Source organism: Myxine glutinosa, chromosome 12 (assembly GCF_964187855.1).
Source record: "Myxine glutinosa chromosome 12, kmMyxGlut1.1, whole genome shotgun sequence".
Taxonomy (NCBI): Eukaryota; Metazoa; Chordata; class Myxini; order Myxiniformes; family Myxinidae; genus Myxine; species Myxine glutinosa.
In genome coordinates, this window is record NC_136272.1 from 71,471,693 (window position 1) to 71,491,639 (window position 19,947).

The following is a 19,947-nucleotide window of genomic DNA, read 5'->3' on the forward strand; positions in this document are numbered from 1 at the left end:
TCAATTTTTTCCATTCAGCAGTTTCCGAGAATTCTTTTCCATTATTTGCGTTTCATGCAAGATGGCTACCATACCACGTGACTTTTGACGTCACAATTATCATAACATTGTGCATGGGTGTCACTCCTACCCTGAAAGTTTTGCCTCAATCGGACATGTGGTTGCTGAGAAAAACTAGGTTTAACCCATACGGACAGACGGACAGACAACCTGAAAACATAATGCCTCCCGCCACCTTCAGGGGCAGAGGCATAAAAAATGACATGTACCGGAATATACCCTAATAATTAATTGATACATTTACTTTCAAATAGTAGGTTTGTTAAACAACATTATACACATTAAACAACATTGGCATGTCCTGGCCTATTTTGTATATGTCGTTTGTAGACATCTTGAATGCTCTTCGGAAACGAATGGCTTTGTGGGTAAAGCAGGGTTTCATAGCCTTTCACTGCTATTCGCTCAACCCCCATGGCTGCTCCGCAGAAATGTCTGTGCCCTGCAGTGGGAATGTTGACCTTCCCAGGACTCGTCGCAGCCACAGAAAAAGGTCACGTGAGCCCCAGCACCGTGTCAAGCTGTGTTTGCGCTCAACCACCACAGGCCTCAAGTGTAACACCTCATTTTAAAATAACACTTCAAGTGGGTCATGGTGCGGTCAGAAAGCTCAAAATCACTTGGGGACTCCGGATTTAGGATTGCCAAACCCGGCGGACTTAAAAAACGTCAGCCTCACTTTCTCCCACCAATTTCACAATCATTGCTCCCAATCCCAAGATGATATTATTGATTGCATTTCATTTGGCTTGCTTATTCCCATTATGATAGAGATTCCGTTGTTCATTGGTTTACACTGGCTAATTCCAAATGTAACGGTATTGCTCATGCAATTTTACCATGATTTGAGGCTTGTAGTGCAGCTGCCACGCCCAACCATCGACATACGTGTGACAGGTGAGATACGAACGGCTGGTCTTGCTTCAACAGTTTATTGAGCATTGCAGGTAGAGATGGATGAAAAACCTTCAAGATACAATGAAAACTCCGTCAGGATGCAATCATTGACAATTTAGGTTACAAACTTCAGGACAATACTTTCATGTGTTCAATGATGGACACTGTGACCATTACCGTTATAATTTACTACAGCGATAGGGTAAATACCTTACTAATGCTTTCTACTCGCAATTGAACAATTCCACAATCAACTATATTCTGTCATTAATTCCTGTGTTAACCAATAAAAATATGATCGTTAACCATTAAAGACATAATTTATAAACAATTGAACGTTCCAACCTCACGATTGACTACAATTATTACCTTGCGCTCACGAAGCGAAAAGCAGGATTAGGGGATCGGTTGCGTACGTGAGGTGTATGTGCGGACGTGCATTTCTGCATTTAAAAAAAAATTGTTTTCTCTGCAACCGTTTGATTGACACGAAATTTTACCATAGGAGCGCCTCCGCCTGCAGATTTTTTTTTTATTCATAATTATGACGTCATAAATTACGTGGTACGAATGCCATCTTTAAAAAAAACGTTGCACCTCTATATCTCTAAAACTGCTCAATGGAAAAAATTGAAACATGGCTCATTGTCAAGTACTCCCCATGAGGAATAAGATGTGTTCATGATGATTGTCATGATGATGATGATGTCAATGAGGTGTGCTCATTTACCAAGCAGCTAGCTAGCGCTTACCAAGCCAGCCGTTCCTTAAGGGTTTTAAATTGAGTGCTTGCTCGAATGCTTAAACCACTTGGCGATCTCTCCACAATAAACTTGGCAAATGAACACACACCCAATGTTCTTGAGACCCGACCATAGATCGACTGTAATCTACATACCCCAAATATGAATGACCCTTCCTGCCACTCCCGTTGTGAGTGGGTGAACGAGTAAATTAAAATGTCGATCGGTGGAGTTAGCCGTCGTAATGACATCATAGACGTAATGACGTAATGGACACAAAACTGCCGCTACTTTAATATATAGAATATTGTAGCGGTTACCTTATTGGGACATAATCCACGTGCACGGGCCAGTCGGGCTTTTGATTGTGTGGGCGTGACGTGTGCGCGGTTGTTGGAGCCACGCCCTCCGAAGAGGGTTTTGGCTTTATAAAAGCTGTATGAGTTCCGTTCGCGAGAGGATTTCTGTTCGAATAAAGGAGCTTTGAACACCTAAGAAATGGCTTCGTCTTCTCGTCATCCGTAACTCCTAAAATATGATATATTTTAACTTCCAGTAAGTTTGCAGTCATTACGAAGGGATTAGTATTGTGATTAGATTTACTATAATATTAACGTTACGTTATCGTTATTTCGAAAATGATATTACGATTCAAAATCCGAGGTGAATTCCTTACTTCCTCGGTTATTAATATTAGTGCCGAACACCGATCATCATTGATCATAAACCATACACCGCTTCAATCCATTAACCTTCCATTCACGACATTGGAATGAAAGTATTATGGTTATATTTACTTTATTATTATTACGAAAAGGATACTACTGAAACGATACACTACTGTATTGAGAAACCTGGCCTTAATTTGTCTGAAGATGAGTCATAATGCCTAAGGCCTATACGTACCATACCGTATTGCTGGAAGAGACTAACGCCGATGCTTTCAATATTTGATGGTCATTTTTTTGATGGTCACCAAGATCGGTTTGTTTGCATTTCACACTGAATGAAAAACGTAAAGGTGGAGCATGGCGATTGTGATATATGGCAGGTTGGACGATATGTTTGGCATGAACAGCATATAAATCAAAATGGCGGCGTGTGGAGAGTCAGCCGCCGTACTGCCGTCATGATATCAGATGTAATCACATCACCCTGTCATGTGACCAGATCCTCAGCTCTGATTGGTATACGTTTGAGGGGACATACATACATACATACATACATACATACATACATACAGACGGACAAACACTGTTCAAGACGGTTCTGCCCGATGGGCTACGCCATAAAAAAAATTATCTGCAACTGTTAGTCTGATGGACATGAAATTTTCCCCATAGGCGTGCCTCCTCCTGTAGAATTTTCAATGATAATTATGACATAGGTCACGTGAATCACGTCACGGACGCCATCTTGGAAAAATCAAATAACTTTGTACCTCTATATCTCCGAAACCGCTCCATGGAAAAATTGAAACGAAGCTCATTGTAAAGAACTCTGCATTGGGAATAAGTGTTGTTCACGATGATGTCATTGGTGCCTTAATTATGACGTCGTAATTCGACAGGGACAAAGCTTAGTCTGATCAGTTTGAAATTTCTTGAACGTGATTCTATGCAACAATTATATTAGAGAATGTAAATGCATGATGTCATCGCTCACGTGGTCTGGCAGCCATATTGGATCAAATAAATAAAAAACCTTCAAAAACAGAAGAGTTGACTCGCACCAAGTTGACAGTGCAGGGTAAGTATTCTATGAATACCATCTAGTTCTATAGTTGACCAGTAAATATATTACAGTACAACAAACAACAACAACATGCATTTTAAGGCCATTTTCCCTGCAAGAGCGGGGGTTAACCTGAATATATTACATATATTACAGTAAATCAACCAATAACTGTAATAGTTGTTCTCCAATAGATTGTTCTCCAATAAATGATGTATTTAAAAATACACATGACGCTACTTGTTATTAATGAATGTATCAGTTGGTATATCCAGTCTCAGAACAAGTATGATATAATTCTGTGAGCAATTTGTATTTCCATAGCAATGCAAACATTACAGCAATAACAGGCAAAACATTCAATTACATTAAAGAAACTTGTATCACGCCTAGCGGGGTCAATCCAAAGGCTCACCCTCAAGCGACGACATTGCTATAACAGTTACCCGAACATGGTACGATAACGAACTGATCTCACGTCGAGGTTTAAATCTCCATTAATAGCCGGCGAAGCCGGTGTTGTCAATAAACGAGTACGTATTATGTTGAAAACCTGATTATGCCTTGGCTCGAGAATCCAAAGCGCAGTGGAGGCCGCCATCTTGCGGATGCGGAAGTATGCATAACAAATTTAAAACGTTCATCAGGAGTTTCTTTCACCCATCATCGTTTGATTCACAATCTTATGCACCTCCAATGTATTAATAAAATACTTTAAGACCAACATCAGCCCGCACGGGCCTGGTTATCTTCAACAAAACGCGTCACCAAACACCGGACCCAATGAGAGTCGAGCATTTGCAAAATATTTCTAAAATGAAATCACTCACTGGATGGAGTGCTGGAGACAGCCATCGACCGGATGCGGAAGTTTGCATAAAACAATTGCGAAAACGTTCAATAGGAGTTTGTTTCACCCGTCGTTCTTTGATTCACAATCTAATGAAACCTCTCATTAGTAATTAAAATACGTTAAGACCAACCTCGTTATCTTCAACGAAAATCGTCATCAAACACCAGAACCAATGAGATTCGAGCATTTGGAAAAAATATTTTTTTTAAAGCTTATTACGTGTTTCGGACGGTGAAAACGGCGTCAAATATTCTAACATTGACGAAGAATTATTTTTTAGAAATCTCGCGGCCGTATGGGATAGTTTTTCACGGCCAGAAATACGGTATAAGCGGTTTACATATTTAGTTTAGAAATACGGATAGTTTTTCACGGCCGGAAATATCCGAAGTTGAGACGGAATTCACCGAATTAATCACTGCAAGCTAACTTCTTCTGGTGAGAAGCCGCCGTGCCCGGAGAGTCAGAGAACCAGCCCTGGCGCCTGACAGCGACTGAAGTTAGAAGACTACACACTTACTGTGAAAACGTATGTTAAGCCCAGTTAAAAATAGGCCTTAAGCTAGCACATCGTATAGTTACTTCCTTAAGCTTCTTGTGACATTTATTGTATGCAGGTATTGCCATTGGGGAGGACTGTCTGCTCTTCTCTTTTACCAAGTCTTACCAGGTACGGTACCTACTACACCTACCTACTACCAACTACCTACCTACTACCAACTACCTACCTACCTACTACCAACTACCTAACCTACTGATGCCATGGTGATGGGTAAAATAGTGGCAAGAGGTTTTGGCTTCGCCGGCTCATTGCGGCTTTGCAGTCGGTACTAGTAGCCGGCGAAGCCGGTGTTGTGAATGAACGCGTACGTATTATGTTGAAAAGCCAGATTTTGCTGGATCCCTTGAGAATTTCGAAGCTTTGACGCACCAAATCGCTCAATGGAGGCCGCCATCTTGCAGATGCAGAAGTATGCATAACAAATTGAAAAAAGTTCAACAGGAGTTTGTTTCACCCGTCTTTTTTTGATTCACAATCTTATGCACCTCTAATTTGTAATTAAAATACTTTAAGACCAACCTCAGCCTGCACAGGCCTGGTTATCTTCAACGAAAATCGTCACCAAACACCGGAACCAATGAGATTCGAGCATTTGAAAAAATATTTCAAAAACCAAATCACTCAATGGAGGCCGCCATCTTCCGGATGCGGAAGTATGCATAAAAAAATTGCGAAAAAGTTCAATAGGAGTTTGTTTCACCCATCTTTGTTTGATTCACAATCTTATGCACCTCTAATTTGTAATTAAAACAAGTACAGATACATTCAAAGTACACCGCCCCCATGCCAAATAATTAAATATCCTACAGCGCGGCATTGCCGGGGCGCCTCAGGCGCCCGGCAATACCGCAGTGCACCTCATTGAGGCTGCATTGGGAGGGAGAGGTGTATGCTAATTGATTGATTAATTGTATAATTAAAATCAATAAAAGATTATCACAAAATATTTTCTTAATCAATTGGCTAATAGCATAACTAAACCACAAGTGCTTCATCCGAAGATGTATCTTTTAGAAATTTAATTAAATAAGTCATTAATAAAAAATTAAATAATTAATTGATTAATCAATAATTAATCAATTAATCAATAAATAATTAATCGATTAAATGATTAATCAATAAATCAAAAATATCCTTGATAGCCACATCACTTTGTCACTGTCATGTCCAAATATTAGCTTCCCAGCTCAAAAGGTTCCTGAGATATTGGTCAAATGAGAAAGAAAATAAATAAATGATTAATAATGAAAATAAATAAATAATAATCATAAAAAAATTACATTATTAATCAATTCGGTCAGGGAACACATAAACCACCACCATTTCATCAGAATCTGTAACTTAAAAAAAAAAAAAGTAGTCATTAATCGAATAATTAAATAATTAATCGATTAATTGATTAATTGATTAATGAATAAATCAAAAATAGCCTTTGCAGCCAAATCACCTGGTCATTGGCATGTCCAAATATCAGCTTCCTAACTCAAAAGGTGCCTGAGTTAATGGTCAGAAGAGAAAGGAAATCTGATTAATTAAATAAGTACTTAATTAATCGCTAATAATTAAATAACTCCTCAATTAATTGATTATTCAAAAACAAAAAATACCGTTTTTGACAAAGGACTTGATCACTACTTTGCCGAAATTTCAGCTTCCCAGCTCAAAGGATGGCTGAGATATCGCCCGGACAAACAAACAAACAAGAAAGCAAGAAAACAACCAGAGTGAAAACTGAGTACTCTCTTTCAGCGTGCGTCACTGCCGAGCCCCCTTCGGTGCTCGGCAATGACGATTTGCAATGCCTGGAGATGGCATAGGAAAGGTGCGGTGTACAATACTTTAAGACCGACCTCGTTCCCCGGGCCCACACGGGCCCTGGTTATCTTCAACGAAAATCGTCACCAATTACCCGAACCAATGAGATTCGAGCATTTGAAAAAGTATTTTTAAAAAGCTTTTTACCACATTTCGGACGCTGAAAACGGCGTCAAATATTCTAAAATTGACGAAATTTTTTTTTTTAGAAATCTCTCGGCCGTAGGGAATAGGTTTTCACGCCCAGAAATATCCGAAGTTGAGACGGAATTCACCGAATTAATCAAGAGGTAAATTTTATCAATTTTAATCTCATCCAGAATGCAAATGGTGTCATTTTAGGTCTGAATTTGCGAAATTTTGTGAGCTGACCAATCAGTGATCAGCTTAGGTCAGCCAATTAGCGCCATCGACACGGTTTGATTAACGACAGTCACACATTGCCGTTGAAACGGCGCTATCGTCTGATCTGTCGGCACTGATCTTACTGCAAGCTAACTTCTTCTGGTGGAGGAAGCCGCAGTGCCTGGAGAGAACCAGTCCTGACAGCGACTGAAGTTAGAAGACTACACACATACTGTGAAAACGTATATTAAGCCCAGTTAAAATTTCTTAAAATAGACCCTAAGCTAGCACATCGTATAGTTACTTCCTTAAGTTTCTTGTGACATTTATTGTATGTAGGTATTGGGGAGGACTGTCTGCTCTTCTCTTTTACCTAGTCTTACCAGGTACGGTACCTACTACACCTACCTACTACCAACTACCTAACCCACTGATGCCATCGTGATGGGTAAAATAGTGGCAAGAGGCTTTGGCTTCGCCGGCTCATTGCGGCTTTGCAGTCGGGTACTAGTATGACGACTCATCACCACTTGCCGCATGGCTCGCATCAAGATGGTGGAACTAGCGGCGACGAGATTTAATATGGACTGAATAAGATTTGTTCAACCTATCAACTCCCAGCACCGATAAATTGACAGAAGTCACTGAATGACACAGTAACCAAAAAATTCATTCATTCATTCATTCACTGAGATGCACCGATAATTCACGAGAGTCACTGAATGTTGCGGTAATGAATATCTGATGTCTGGTTGCATCACCATCTATGTTACATACATATGGAGACACCACAACGTAAGAGTGCTGGACGAGAGAGAACACAGCCACTGAGCTTGGGGGAAGTGCCGTCACTTCCCAGGGTACTCTGGGTAACAGTGACGTCACAACAATGGCGCGACTTTTCTCACCACACTCAGTGGGCATTTCCTAAAGAGGAATTTCTTCCTCTCCAAGGATGCCTACCTATGGGGATTGTCCGTGCTATTAACCTTCGAAATGGCGAACGTCAAGCAAAGAAGCAGCTGGGGTTCGAATCTGACCTCCCAAAATCGGAGCGGATGCTTCAACCATTACACCTGGCATTGTGCGAAATAACAGCATTTTGCAAATAATAAATCACGTTTGCATATACCCCCACCGACCATGTTCTACCATGTTCTCCCAACCACCCCTTCATCTCCCTCCCATCCACAAACCCACCTCCTCCGAAATTTCCAGTTTTTCCTTCCTGAGAATTTGCTTCTGTATCAATGCATCTTGTCCATCCAGAGTGTCCTTCCCTACCCATCATTCCTTTCCACAGCCATTGTTGTGTCCAAGTCTCCACTCTATTTTGTCCTTCAACTCCGCTGTCTAATGCCCCAGCCCCAGCCCCCACCCTTCCCCTCCACTTTTCCTTTTGTTCTGTTGCATTCTCATCCGTTCAATGTTCCAGCTCTTTCCATGAGCCTTGACTTTATATTTACAAAAAAGAATCTTATAATATAACTGATATTAATATGTAAAGATAATATGGCCGAGTGAAACGAACCTACAGGGTTAATTTCTATGACACATCTTCACATCCCATGAGGATAACACCTGTCATGTTTAAGGGCATGTTGGAGGTGATTGTCTTTGTGAATCTCTTCCTCAGATAATTGATAGTTTGTGACTGAGTAACATATTTAACCATTAGAGGCCTTGTTCTGCACACATTTTTTGACAGTTTCCAAAAGGAAATCAAGTTGATGTCAAACCTGGGGAGTTTTGGTGACCACACGTGAGGTTTTACTTTGCCACACACATTATCATTGATGATTTCATCCAGAAATGCAAGAACCATAAAAGTTCATCACAAGCCTTATTTGGTTTATTTCATCCTTGTAGAAGATACTAGAGCAGATACTATTGAAACATTACCAGGTAAGTAGGGAGATAATGGGGCTTCCAGGACACCCATGTATTTAGATGGGACTTTTTCCCAAACTGCCCATTTTTCCCCTTATTACCGCGACACCCCTTTCTCCTTTTACATGTAAGTGAATTGGGGAGTCCTTACTTAACCTCCAAGGACCACGCGACATTCAAAATTCCTCATTGATCCTATGAATATTTGCTCATTTTCTAATTTTTTAAACAACTCCATTCTCTTATGGAACTCATCCCCATCTAGGATATTGATAAACTTTACATCAAGTACCTTTCTCTGTGCGTTTATAAAATGATATGTTTCACGGAGGGACCTGGTCTGTCCTCCTCCCGATCCACATACCATTTTAAAATTATAATATTTATTATCTGGTTGATAACCATCAAAGTTCTCACTCCACTCTAATATATTTTTCTTCCCGCCCTCCATTACCCCACTTAACAAATTAATACGTTTATCAGTCTTGAGGACCTTCTGACCAGTGATCCTCTCAACCTCTCGGATCTGGTATTTCTCACACTCATTATGTTTTCCATTTATATACCAGGGTTGATTACACCTCCACCCTTTAGTCTGGTTAATACTTGGTTCTATCATTTATTTATTTATAAAAAAGGCGGCGGTAGCCCTTAAAATCCCTAACCCCATTATCTTATCACTTATATATATATATATATATATATATATCTTATCACTTATATATATCTTATCACTTATATATCTTATCACTTATATATCTTATCACTTATATCTTATCACTTATATATCTTATCACTTATATATCTTATCACTTATATACTTATATAACCATAAGGGAGACTATCAATTCCATTTTCTAAAATATATCGTTTATCATCATATGCTCCTAGTGCTAGTTTATTTATCTCTTCTGAATATAATTCATGCTTATAACTCCTAATCCCTTTTACCTTTCGATACTGTTCCCCCCCACTCATCAAACATTGATAATAATGACCAAAATTTATACTTTCTTTAATTACATTTTTCTTAATTCCCTTGAGCTTCTGATCACACTTCTCCACATTCCCAACTCTATATTTATACGCATAGGCCTTTGCTCTCAATGCTATGAACTCACTCAGAATATTTCCACCAAGCTCATCCTTGAACTTTCCAATCACCTTTTTATTTTGATTCGAGAACAGCTGACTAGTAGCATCATAGTTGCTTGTATCATAGATTAAAGAATCTGTTTTCATATCATCATAGACGTCATCTGTCTTGATACTCAGGATGAAGCTGTCCGTATCCATATACATCAACATGACGTTATCATCATACTTTGTTTTCAAATTCTCATAATAATATTCATACATCAGTAGTTTTGATAGATCGAGAACAGTAGTAGCAATATAAATCGGTTTATCCATCTCAATTTCTTCTTTCATCATATGAACAGCACAAAAGTTTTCTGTAAAGATTTCAACACGCTCAAAGCTCGGTCTGTTGATTAGTTTGGAAGTTTGTTCCCAGGAAGTTGTCAACTTGATATTTTGTCTCTTTCTAACATTTTCCATAGTCTTCCCAAACACCGCGTTATTCATCAACTTATAAAAATCTTTCTCAAAGTCAGTCTTTCCAAGCATTCTCTTTCGAGTGTTAAAATCAATATATTTCATTAACCAATAACTCTGTTTGAATTTCAGGACCCGATGAACTTTCTCAACAATTAGACCATGTTTCACAAATTGTAAAAGATTTCTCTGATGTAGTACATAGTTCTTCTTATCAAAGAATGTTGTTAAAAGTTTTTCTGTTCTTGATTCCTTATTAAATGATTTCTGATATTCACTCAACCACTCTGGGTTTGTTAATTCTTTCTCACACCCGAAAGGAAGATCTTTATGTTTCTCAAAGAGTTCTTTTGGATACTTTAGATCAACCTCCAGGAAATACCCTTCTTTCCTTTCATCCAACTCTTTTTGTGTTGAACTCAAAATCTTTTCTAGAACACCCTCATGATCACTCTCCCATTTCAATCCTCCATAAGGTTGTGCTTGGGACATTGCCCACCCATAGAGGTTGTTGGCGTCATAATACATGAGATAGGAACTATCTTTCTTTGGATCATAATCTGGAAGATATTTGTTATTTGCTTTTGAATATCTTGATGAGCAGACTTGTGAAATTCCCCCTCTCTTTGCTCTCTCTATCATCAGGAGAATATCAACATCGGTTATCAAATCCAAATCTTGTTTAGTCATTTTTAACATAGCACTCCAAGCAAGACCCGGTGCTGTGAAATAATGAGCAGGGTCCAAGCCATATCCAGAAAGACACACGGATCTAAATGCTTCGAATACATCTGCTAGAAGAAGGACATCAGTCTTGAGATAGAGATCATGATAATCACCCATATTATTTATATTGTATTTTTTCCAAACATTTTGAGCATGTACATAATCATCATCTGAAACATTGCTATTATTTAGAATATTATAAAAATCTTCTTTTGGAGGAAGTTTCTTTTCATCAAATCTTTTAAATGAATCCATATAGTCGTACGGGTAAATTCCCTTTTGTGTTAGGAGTTCCGTATCCTCATAATTACTCTCCAAACATGGAAATTTTTTCAAATTTTTAACTAGGTTAGCAAGAGGACTAGCCATGAATTTATATGTATCCAAGAATCGAATTCTTGTAGTTGGTCTTGTTGGAATGATTTTTGTAAAGGAGATGTATTTTTGATCCATACTTGGAATAGCACTGATACTCCCAGGAGTCTTTGACAACTCTTTAATAAACAAGTGTGTATCATAATGAGCGTTGTTATGAAGAAAGACAGGAATGAACGAGGGGAGTTTATAATTAATATTACAACTTTGATGAGCCGGACCTCTATATTTACCAGTGAGATGACAATGATCTCTAACCTTTAGGCTTTCACCAATTTTCTCCCCACAAATATGACAGGCAGCCTTTGGCTGTCTAAATTCTCTTTCTTCTTTACTTGTTAAGGACATTGGTTTATTGGTTTCTCTCATTATCGTGGTTAATCGAACACAGTCTTTTTCTAGTCGTTTCACAAACTCCTCTGGGGCATTTGAGCCTCTATACTCCTCTAACTTGTTATATTCATCACCAACGGATGATTTGATATAATAACAAAATCCGCAAGGAGTATGTTTTTGATACTTATTTGTGTATGATTCTTTTGGATCTGGAGCTGCTGTTGCTATTTTCTCCAAGATACTCTCAAAATCAGCATGTATCACAAAAGGATGTTTAATTGTTTTATTTTGATCTTTGAATGAAATTTTAGAACCAGGCTTTGGAAGTGTAATGACTGTTGCTTTCTCATTTGAACAATATTGTTTATGAGTATCCAATCTCTCCTGTGAATGAAATGTATTCAAACACCAACGACATGGATAAACTTTACATTTTCTAGAATAGAGTTGTGATTTAATTAATCTTGAAAAGTTCTTGATATAAGCATAATGTTCAATTTCACCAGATCGGAAATACAAGAGATCAACATGTTTTTCTTTCTCATCATCTGAGATTTGTAAAATCTGCACTTTATTCTTTTCAGTCAACCCATAAACATTTATAGAAATATTATTTAACTTTTCAAACTTTGGAATATTATTAAGAGTCATCGGAAATTTCAAATTTTTCATATTCAATTCATTTTCATATTTCATATAATTGCTTACTCTTTCAGCATGTTCTTTTGCTGGATGTAGATATGCTAGTACAGACCACAAGAAACACTTGTTATCAGTATTCTGAATATTTACTATAGCATTTTTATCTTTGATGATTTTAGGAAGTTGAATATATGATCTTGCTTGTAGTGGATCAGATTTAAAAATGTGAACATCAACAAACAGAACCTTTTCAACAGTGAGACCGCTTCCGACAATAAGATCATCAATATCATATTCACTATATTTAAGCTCATTAAAGACCTGTTCTTTATTTCTATTATAATCATTTTTATTAAGTACCATATAAGTTGTTGTATGTAGGTAAAAGTTAAATGGTGGATCTTCCTTTTTACGAAGAACCAATTTAGCCCCCAAATAATATTTACAACTTCCCATTTCAGATATAATCTTATCAATCTGATCATCTATTCCTTCCTTTGTAAGATCAACAGCAGCTCCCAGAGAACGGGGGACTGGATCTTTGAAACGAAACAATCTAATTTTAATATTTCCTTTGAAAGCACCATCTAAATTTTCAATCTCATAATATGGAACTTGGTGTTTCTTTGTCTTCTCATGACGCTTCCAATCCTTCTTGAGGATGTAGTGTTGACAGCGCTCACAATAGACCTTTGGAAGAACCTTTGGTTTGAGATTCTTCAAATGTTTTTGAGTATCTAAGTGTTGATCATACCCACTTCTCAGAACCCATGTCTTACAAATCTTACAATACTTATTATCTTTACTCTTTAAATGTTTTTGTGTTCTATAATGTTTTTTGATATGTTTGTAGTTCTGCTCACAACTCTCACAGTAAGTAGAATTCGTCATATTTATATAGTAAAAAAACTTCACAATTTACTCGTTATCTTTTACTTAAAATAAAACATGAAAAAATTGAAAACAAGAGTCAGGAATCTCAATTAAATTTGGGGCAACTTATTCATATGATTCTTGGTTAGGATGTGATATCTATAACTAGTCTTCTTCATATCCTTATCACAAAGATCACAATGTTCCATCTCTTCTTCTTTATAACCGTTAAGAACATTATCTAAATGGTGCTTTGTTTGTTTATGTTTCCTTTTATCAAGTACTCTAATTAGCTTATTACAAGGTTCACATCTTATCATATTTTTACTCTTATCAGATGTATTGATAGCATGTTTAATGGTCCTGATATGAATATCATATCGATTGTACTGTTTATCACAGGCGGAACAATAACCAGATTTCATGTTATTTATATAGTGAGAAACTTCATATTTCTCCATCACTAAACTCTATATAGTAATCGGAATCATCAATAAAACTACTCTCATAACTATCATCTGAACCAAAGCTTTCTTCTGATCCGGGGCTCTCAGTATCAAATTCAGAATCACTGAAAAAGTCTTCTTCGGAATAACTACTCATTTAATTAGTAAGAAACACAATTTCCATTTCTATCAATACACTTTCTTTCAATTACAGAATCAACTACAACATGACTCAAATTGAATGTAATTTTCAAATAATCATGAATAATAAGTGTTCTGAGAGACAAAGCCCCAGAAATATTTACATCTTTATTTATTTCAATACTTTTGGGTTTATTAAGGTATATACAAATGTCTCCACGAGAATTGTCGATGGTCTTATCATTCATCTTTAAAGCCTCAGGATCAATTTTAGATTCTAGCCTTGTCAGAATAGCCAGTAGAAGTGGAGATACTTTTGTAAGACTTACCTTGAGTGATGACTTTACAGGATAGGCTCTTCCTGTGAATGGAATAGTGGAACTCATCTTGTTCTCCATTTCCGTCTTTATCCAGAAGTTCCCATATTTATCTTTGTTCAATTTAACATCTTTGACATATTTTTCTGCTGGTACCGAAGTAGAGATTGATTGAAATTTGTCTTTTGTGTTTTGAAACATTGGATTTATTGGCTAATAAACTTAAGCTTAGTTTAAGTAAAAATTTACTATATAAATATGATAAGTTCTGAAGGATATTTAGAATTTCCAGACTCTCCATATGATAAATTAGAGAATTGTCCAGCTTGTGATAGAATAGGGCTTAATAATGAGGGTTCATATAAACAATGTATTTTCTGTGATTTAATTTTAATTAATGATAATAAAAAATATAAAAATATATATAACTCTTTTAAATTAGAACCAAAAATGAATTACTTTACAAGATTAATAAGAGAGATGAATGTTAAGTATTGTGATGATAATACACCATTTCTTTCAAGAGAAGAGACTATTTGTATTGAGGAAATGTATAAGGGTTTAATGATATTTATTATTCAAAATAATTTTAATGGAAATGTTAATACAAGATACTATATAAATAAAATAATGAATTATTTTGAAATGAAACCCAAACTCAGGATAAAATATAGAGTTTCTAAAATAGCTCAAAAAAAGTTAGATGACTTGTTTTTCAAATATATAAATGAATGATTTTTTACCTGTTTGGGAAAATAAAAATAAAATTTAATAACCATAAAAACATTCCAAATTCATTGAGATGTCTAATAGTTGGTTCAAGCAGATGTGGAAAAACCTGTTTACTTTTAAAGATGCTCCTTGGTCCTAATTTTTTAGATTATGATAATTTAATAATTTTTGCAAAGTCTAGTTTTCAACCCGAGTATCAACTACTCTCACAGGGTTTTAATGCAGGTCTTAAAAAGGAAGACATTATCGGTTTATTTAAACTTCAAAACAAACTAAATGATTATAATATTGAAGATATAATACAATTATTTTGTGATACACAGAAATCAAAATCGAAACCAAAACCCATAACTTGTATTCTCAGTGATAATACGGATGATATACCTTCACCTCAAGATTTAGATAAATCAAAAAAGAACCTCGTTATCTTTGATGATTGTGTTAATGAGAGAAACCAAACAGTAATGGATAGCTACTATACAAGAGGGAGACATTCTTCTTGTAATTGTATTTATCTTAGTCAGTCATATTTTCAACTCCCCCGGCGTTCAATAAGAAACAATGCTAATACTTTAATTTTATTTAAGTTAAATTCAATAGATGTAAATAATTTTTGGAGAGATAATTGCTCTACGTTATGTAGTAAAAAAGAATTTGAAAATTATATGAAACACACGATTGGAAAATATAAATATATTGTTGTGAAACAAGATGAGATATTAAAGGATGTATTTTTATTTTAAACATAATTACATATATAAATGACAACAATTATTATTAACCTTGTGGGTAAATCTGCTTCAGGAAAGAACTTTCATAAATCTAAACTCTTGAATAGTAAAAATGAAAAGATTGTAATTTTTTTTTTAAAACACCCTATGATTCGTTTTGTGAGTACTACAACCAGAGCAAAGCGACCAGGAGAAGTAGAAGGGAAAGATTATTACTACATTTCAATGGAGGAACATATGCGATTGAGGAACGAAGGTCAAATATTTGAGGAGGTCTCTCTTGGTTCTACAAAATATTCACATTGTAAGAGTGAGTTAAATAAAGTAAAATCTAACGGTCTTGGGATTTTAGAAACTAATCCTGAAGGAATGAAACAAATTATTAAACATTTGTGTGGTGATGGAGTTAAGATTTTATCATTCGGTTTTGATATCGATGAGGAGACTCAACGCAAACATATGAAAAGCAGAGATACAAGTATTGGTGAAGAAGAAATAACAACTCGTATTAATACCAATAAAGAATTTGATGAAATATTTAAAGAAAAGGATTTATTTCAACACATTTACTATAATGATGAAGAAAAGGAAAATTTTCCCATTGACCTTTACAATTCATTAAATGATATTTTTCAATACTAAATGAATGCCGAAGAAAGAACAAGAAAGTTTAAGGAACATCAACAATTAGTTTCAAAAGTTGTTAAACAACAGGAAGAGATAAAGAAGAAACGGAGACAGAAACTAACTGGTGAAGAAGCCTTTGAAAGAAAACAAGAGAAATTTTTAAACCACTTTTGAAAACTCAACACTCACCTACAGCCCCCACGGTAGAATTTACTCCAAAAAAACTTCAAATGATCAAAGATTTTAGTCAAATGACAGAGCAAGAACTTGGTGAATTAGAATATGATGACGAGGGATTATTTCGGAAACTTGAGGAGGTAAATCAACCCCCTAATTATGTTGTGGAAGCTCTTCAAAACAATGAGTATTCGGCGGGTTCAAAAACCAGAGCAGGTCTCATTCCAACAGAATAACCAGCACAGTTCCATCTTGTGAAAGAAAAGTTATTGATATTTAATGATAAATTGGTGTTCTTAAGTTCTGCTCAACCAAATGTTGAATTAACTCCAAGATTAATGTTTCTTCTAACAAACTCCGGATTCAGCGGTTCAAAATATTTTGAGGAACCACTTGATATGGAAAGAGAGGAAGATAGGGTATATATTGATTTACTAAACGCACTTGATTATAGAGTTTCTGTTGCTGGTAAAAGTAAGAAGAATGAGAAGGAGAAACATATTATTGATGCTTTAAGTCAGCTTGGTTCGGGTGTTAGCTTTCTTCCAAATGACCAATCACAATTAGTTAATAGGCTATTATTGTTGTTAGGTCGTAAGAAGGCTGGAAACAACAATTGTTTTAATGAAACATCCGCCATTTTAGACCAGTTGATGAATATGGAAATAATTAATAAATGTCAATACAAAGATATTTTATTAGATATTAAATAAGATGAGAAGCACAATTCTTAGTTTTAATTTTACAACGAGTGATTACACAGCATCATTCCCTTACCCACTACAACTTGACCCCCTTACCTCATATGAGGCTTCTTTGTTGTCAATGGAGACTTACAATACACTTTTTAATATCACAGAGAAAAACAACAAGTTTAGTTATAATCCAGGAAGTGGATATAAAACTATAACCGTTTCACCCGGAGCTTACGAGATTTCTCAAATATCTTCAGAAGTCTCTCGCCTTATGAAAGAAAAAGGTGATGAACCAAAAAATATTGTAATAGATATTCAAAAACACACTTCAAAATCAACTATTAAACTTAAAAATAATTATAAAGTTGATTTCATGATTGAAAATTCGTTCAGAGAGCTATTGGGTTTCTCTTCAAAAAAGATTGAAACTAACGGGACGTTTTACAGTGATAATGTCATTCAAATATCCTCCGGTATAAATTCGGTATTAATTCATTGTGATTTGATTGATGGTGCTTATAACGATGGAATAAGAACAAATACAATATTTTCATTCAGCGCATACTCAACACCGATTGGTTATAAATTCAATGTGGAACCAAAAAATCTTGTCTATTTACCTGTGTCAGGAAAAACCATATACAGAGTAAATTTTAGGATAACCGATCAAGATAATCGTATGATCTCCTTTAATGAAGAAATTATATCCATCAGAATTCACCTTCGTGAAGTTTTTTTTGATAAATAAATAATGGTTATTGTGAGAAAACACGAGTTGGGAAAATATAAAATAATTACAGGGGATGGGATGTTCCTTTCACCATACTATACAAGGTATGTGGGTAGAGGGTACTATAAACCTAAGAGACAACGGGGTGTGGGACATCAATTTCGAAATAAAGGAGATGGGATAATTGATACTCTAATGGGTATTGGTTCAACCATCCTTAAACATAAAGACCTAATTGGTTCAACTGCTTCTGCCATGGGAAATGTAGCGGGTGCTATAAAGAGTATAAAAGATGCTCAAAAGGAGTCTCATAAATTACAAGCAATCAAAGAAATTAAAAAAGGTAAAACTCAACTATCTTCACAAGAACGACAAAAAATCATTAAAATACTTGGGTCAGGGTTTCAACAATTTTAATGCTATATAAATACAAGTATGGAAGCGATTGATAGTATCTATGATTTGGATGATACAATTATCATTTCAAACTCCACTAAAAAGGAAGACTATTTTAAGGTAAATGCTATAACAGGAACAGACTGGAATTCAAATGGAACAAAAAGTTTTGAAATAAATAATCAACAAACTTACTTGAATCTCGCTGATAGTTTCTTGCTGTGTAAATTTAAATTCACTAAGGCTGCGAATAACACTAATGCTACACTCGTAAATGATTTCTTCTGGAAAATGTTTGATAGTGTTCGCCTGTATATTGGAACACAAGAGGTTGAAGCGGTTGATTATGTCTCTGCTACATCTGAAATGATGAAATTTACACTATATTCGTTTAGTGATAGAATGGGTAAGGGAGCTGTTGAAGGTTTCATTCCTGATATGTCAACGGGTACAAACGCAGACCCTGGTTATAGTCAAAGGAAGTCAATGTATAATGATGACGCAAAAGCAGAGAATAGTTTTACCGTAGCAGTACCTCTGAAAGGTATATTTGGATTTTGTGATTATGATAAAGTTTTGTATGGGCTTAAAATTAGATTTCAACTAGAAAGGAATGATAATGTAAATAGATTGCTTTTTGGGGTTGAAAATGCTTTTGGAGAAAATAATAAATTTGTTATTAATGATTTGTGTTGGTATATCAGTGAATATACTCCTAATCTTAAAACGGAAGAGATGTTAAATAGAAGACTTAACTCAAAGAAACCGCTAAATGTATCATACCTTAAAAGAAGATGTCAACACGTTAAACTGGAACACACTACCTACACTTGGAATTTGGGTGTTCTTCAAGGAAAGCCACGATACCTCTGGCTCATTTTTTAAAAACCAGATGGAGAGGATGGTACTAATAAGAATAATGCGCTGAGTGATAATGCTAAGGTGAAACAACTTCGGGTTTCTCTTGATGGCACATTTTATCCGCGAGATAGATTGGAAATTGATTGGGAAAAAAATGATTATGCGGAAGCCTACAAGTCTTACCAAAAGGTGTGTGAAAGCAACGGAAATAATGATCCTATTTTAGATATGGTTGCGTTTCAAAAACTTTATACAATCTACGCAATTGACCTGAGTTCTCAAAAGGAAACTATAAAGTCTAATAGAGTGGATACTTCTCTATACATTGAAAGAGGAGAGAATGAAGAAGTTAATGCTTCTTGTTTGCTTTTGGAAGAAACAGAATTACAGATTAATACAGATAATGGTGTTATGATTAATATCACATAGGTTTTTTCTCATAAATAAATGGTAGGGGTATATGTTAATCAAATCAATCTTAATAAATTAACATCTTGTATTCAAAATCAAAAGCCTTGTATTATTAATGTTAATACAATTCAAAGAAAAGGAGCTGTAAGAATTGATGTTTTACTCACACACACACACAAGTAAAAACACTAAATGATACTGGTTCACTTAAAATTAAAATGACGAAACCTATGTTAAAGAAATATTCAATAGACGAGTCAAGAGGAGGATTTCTC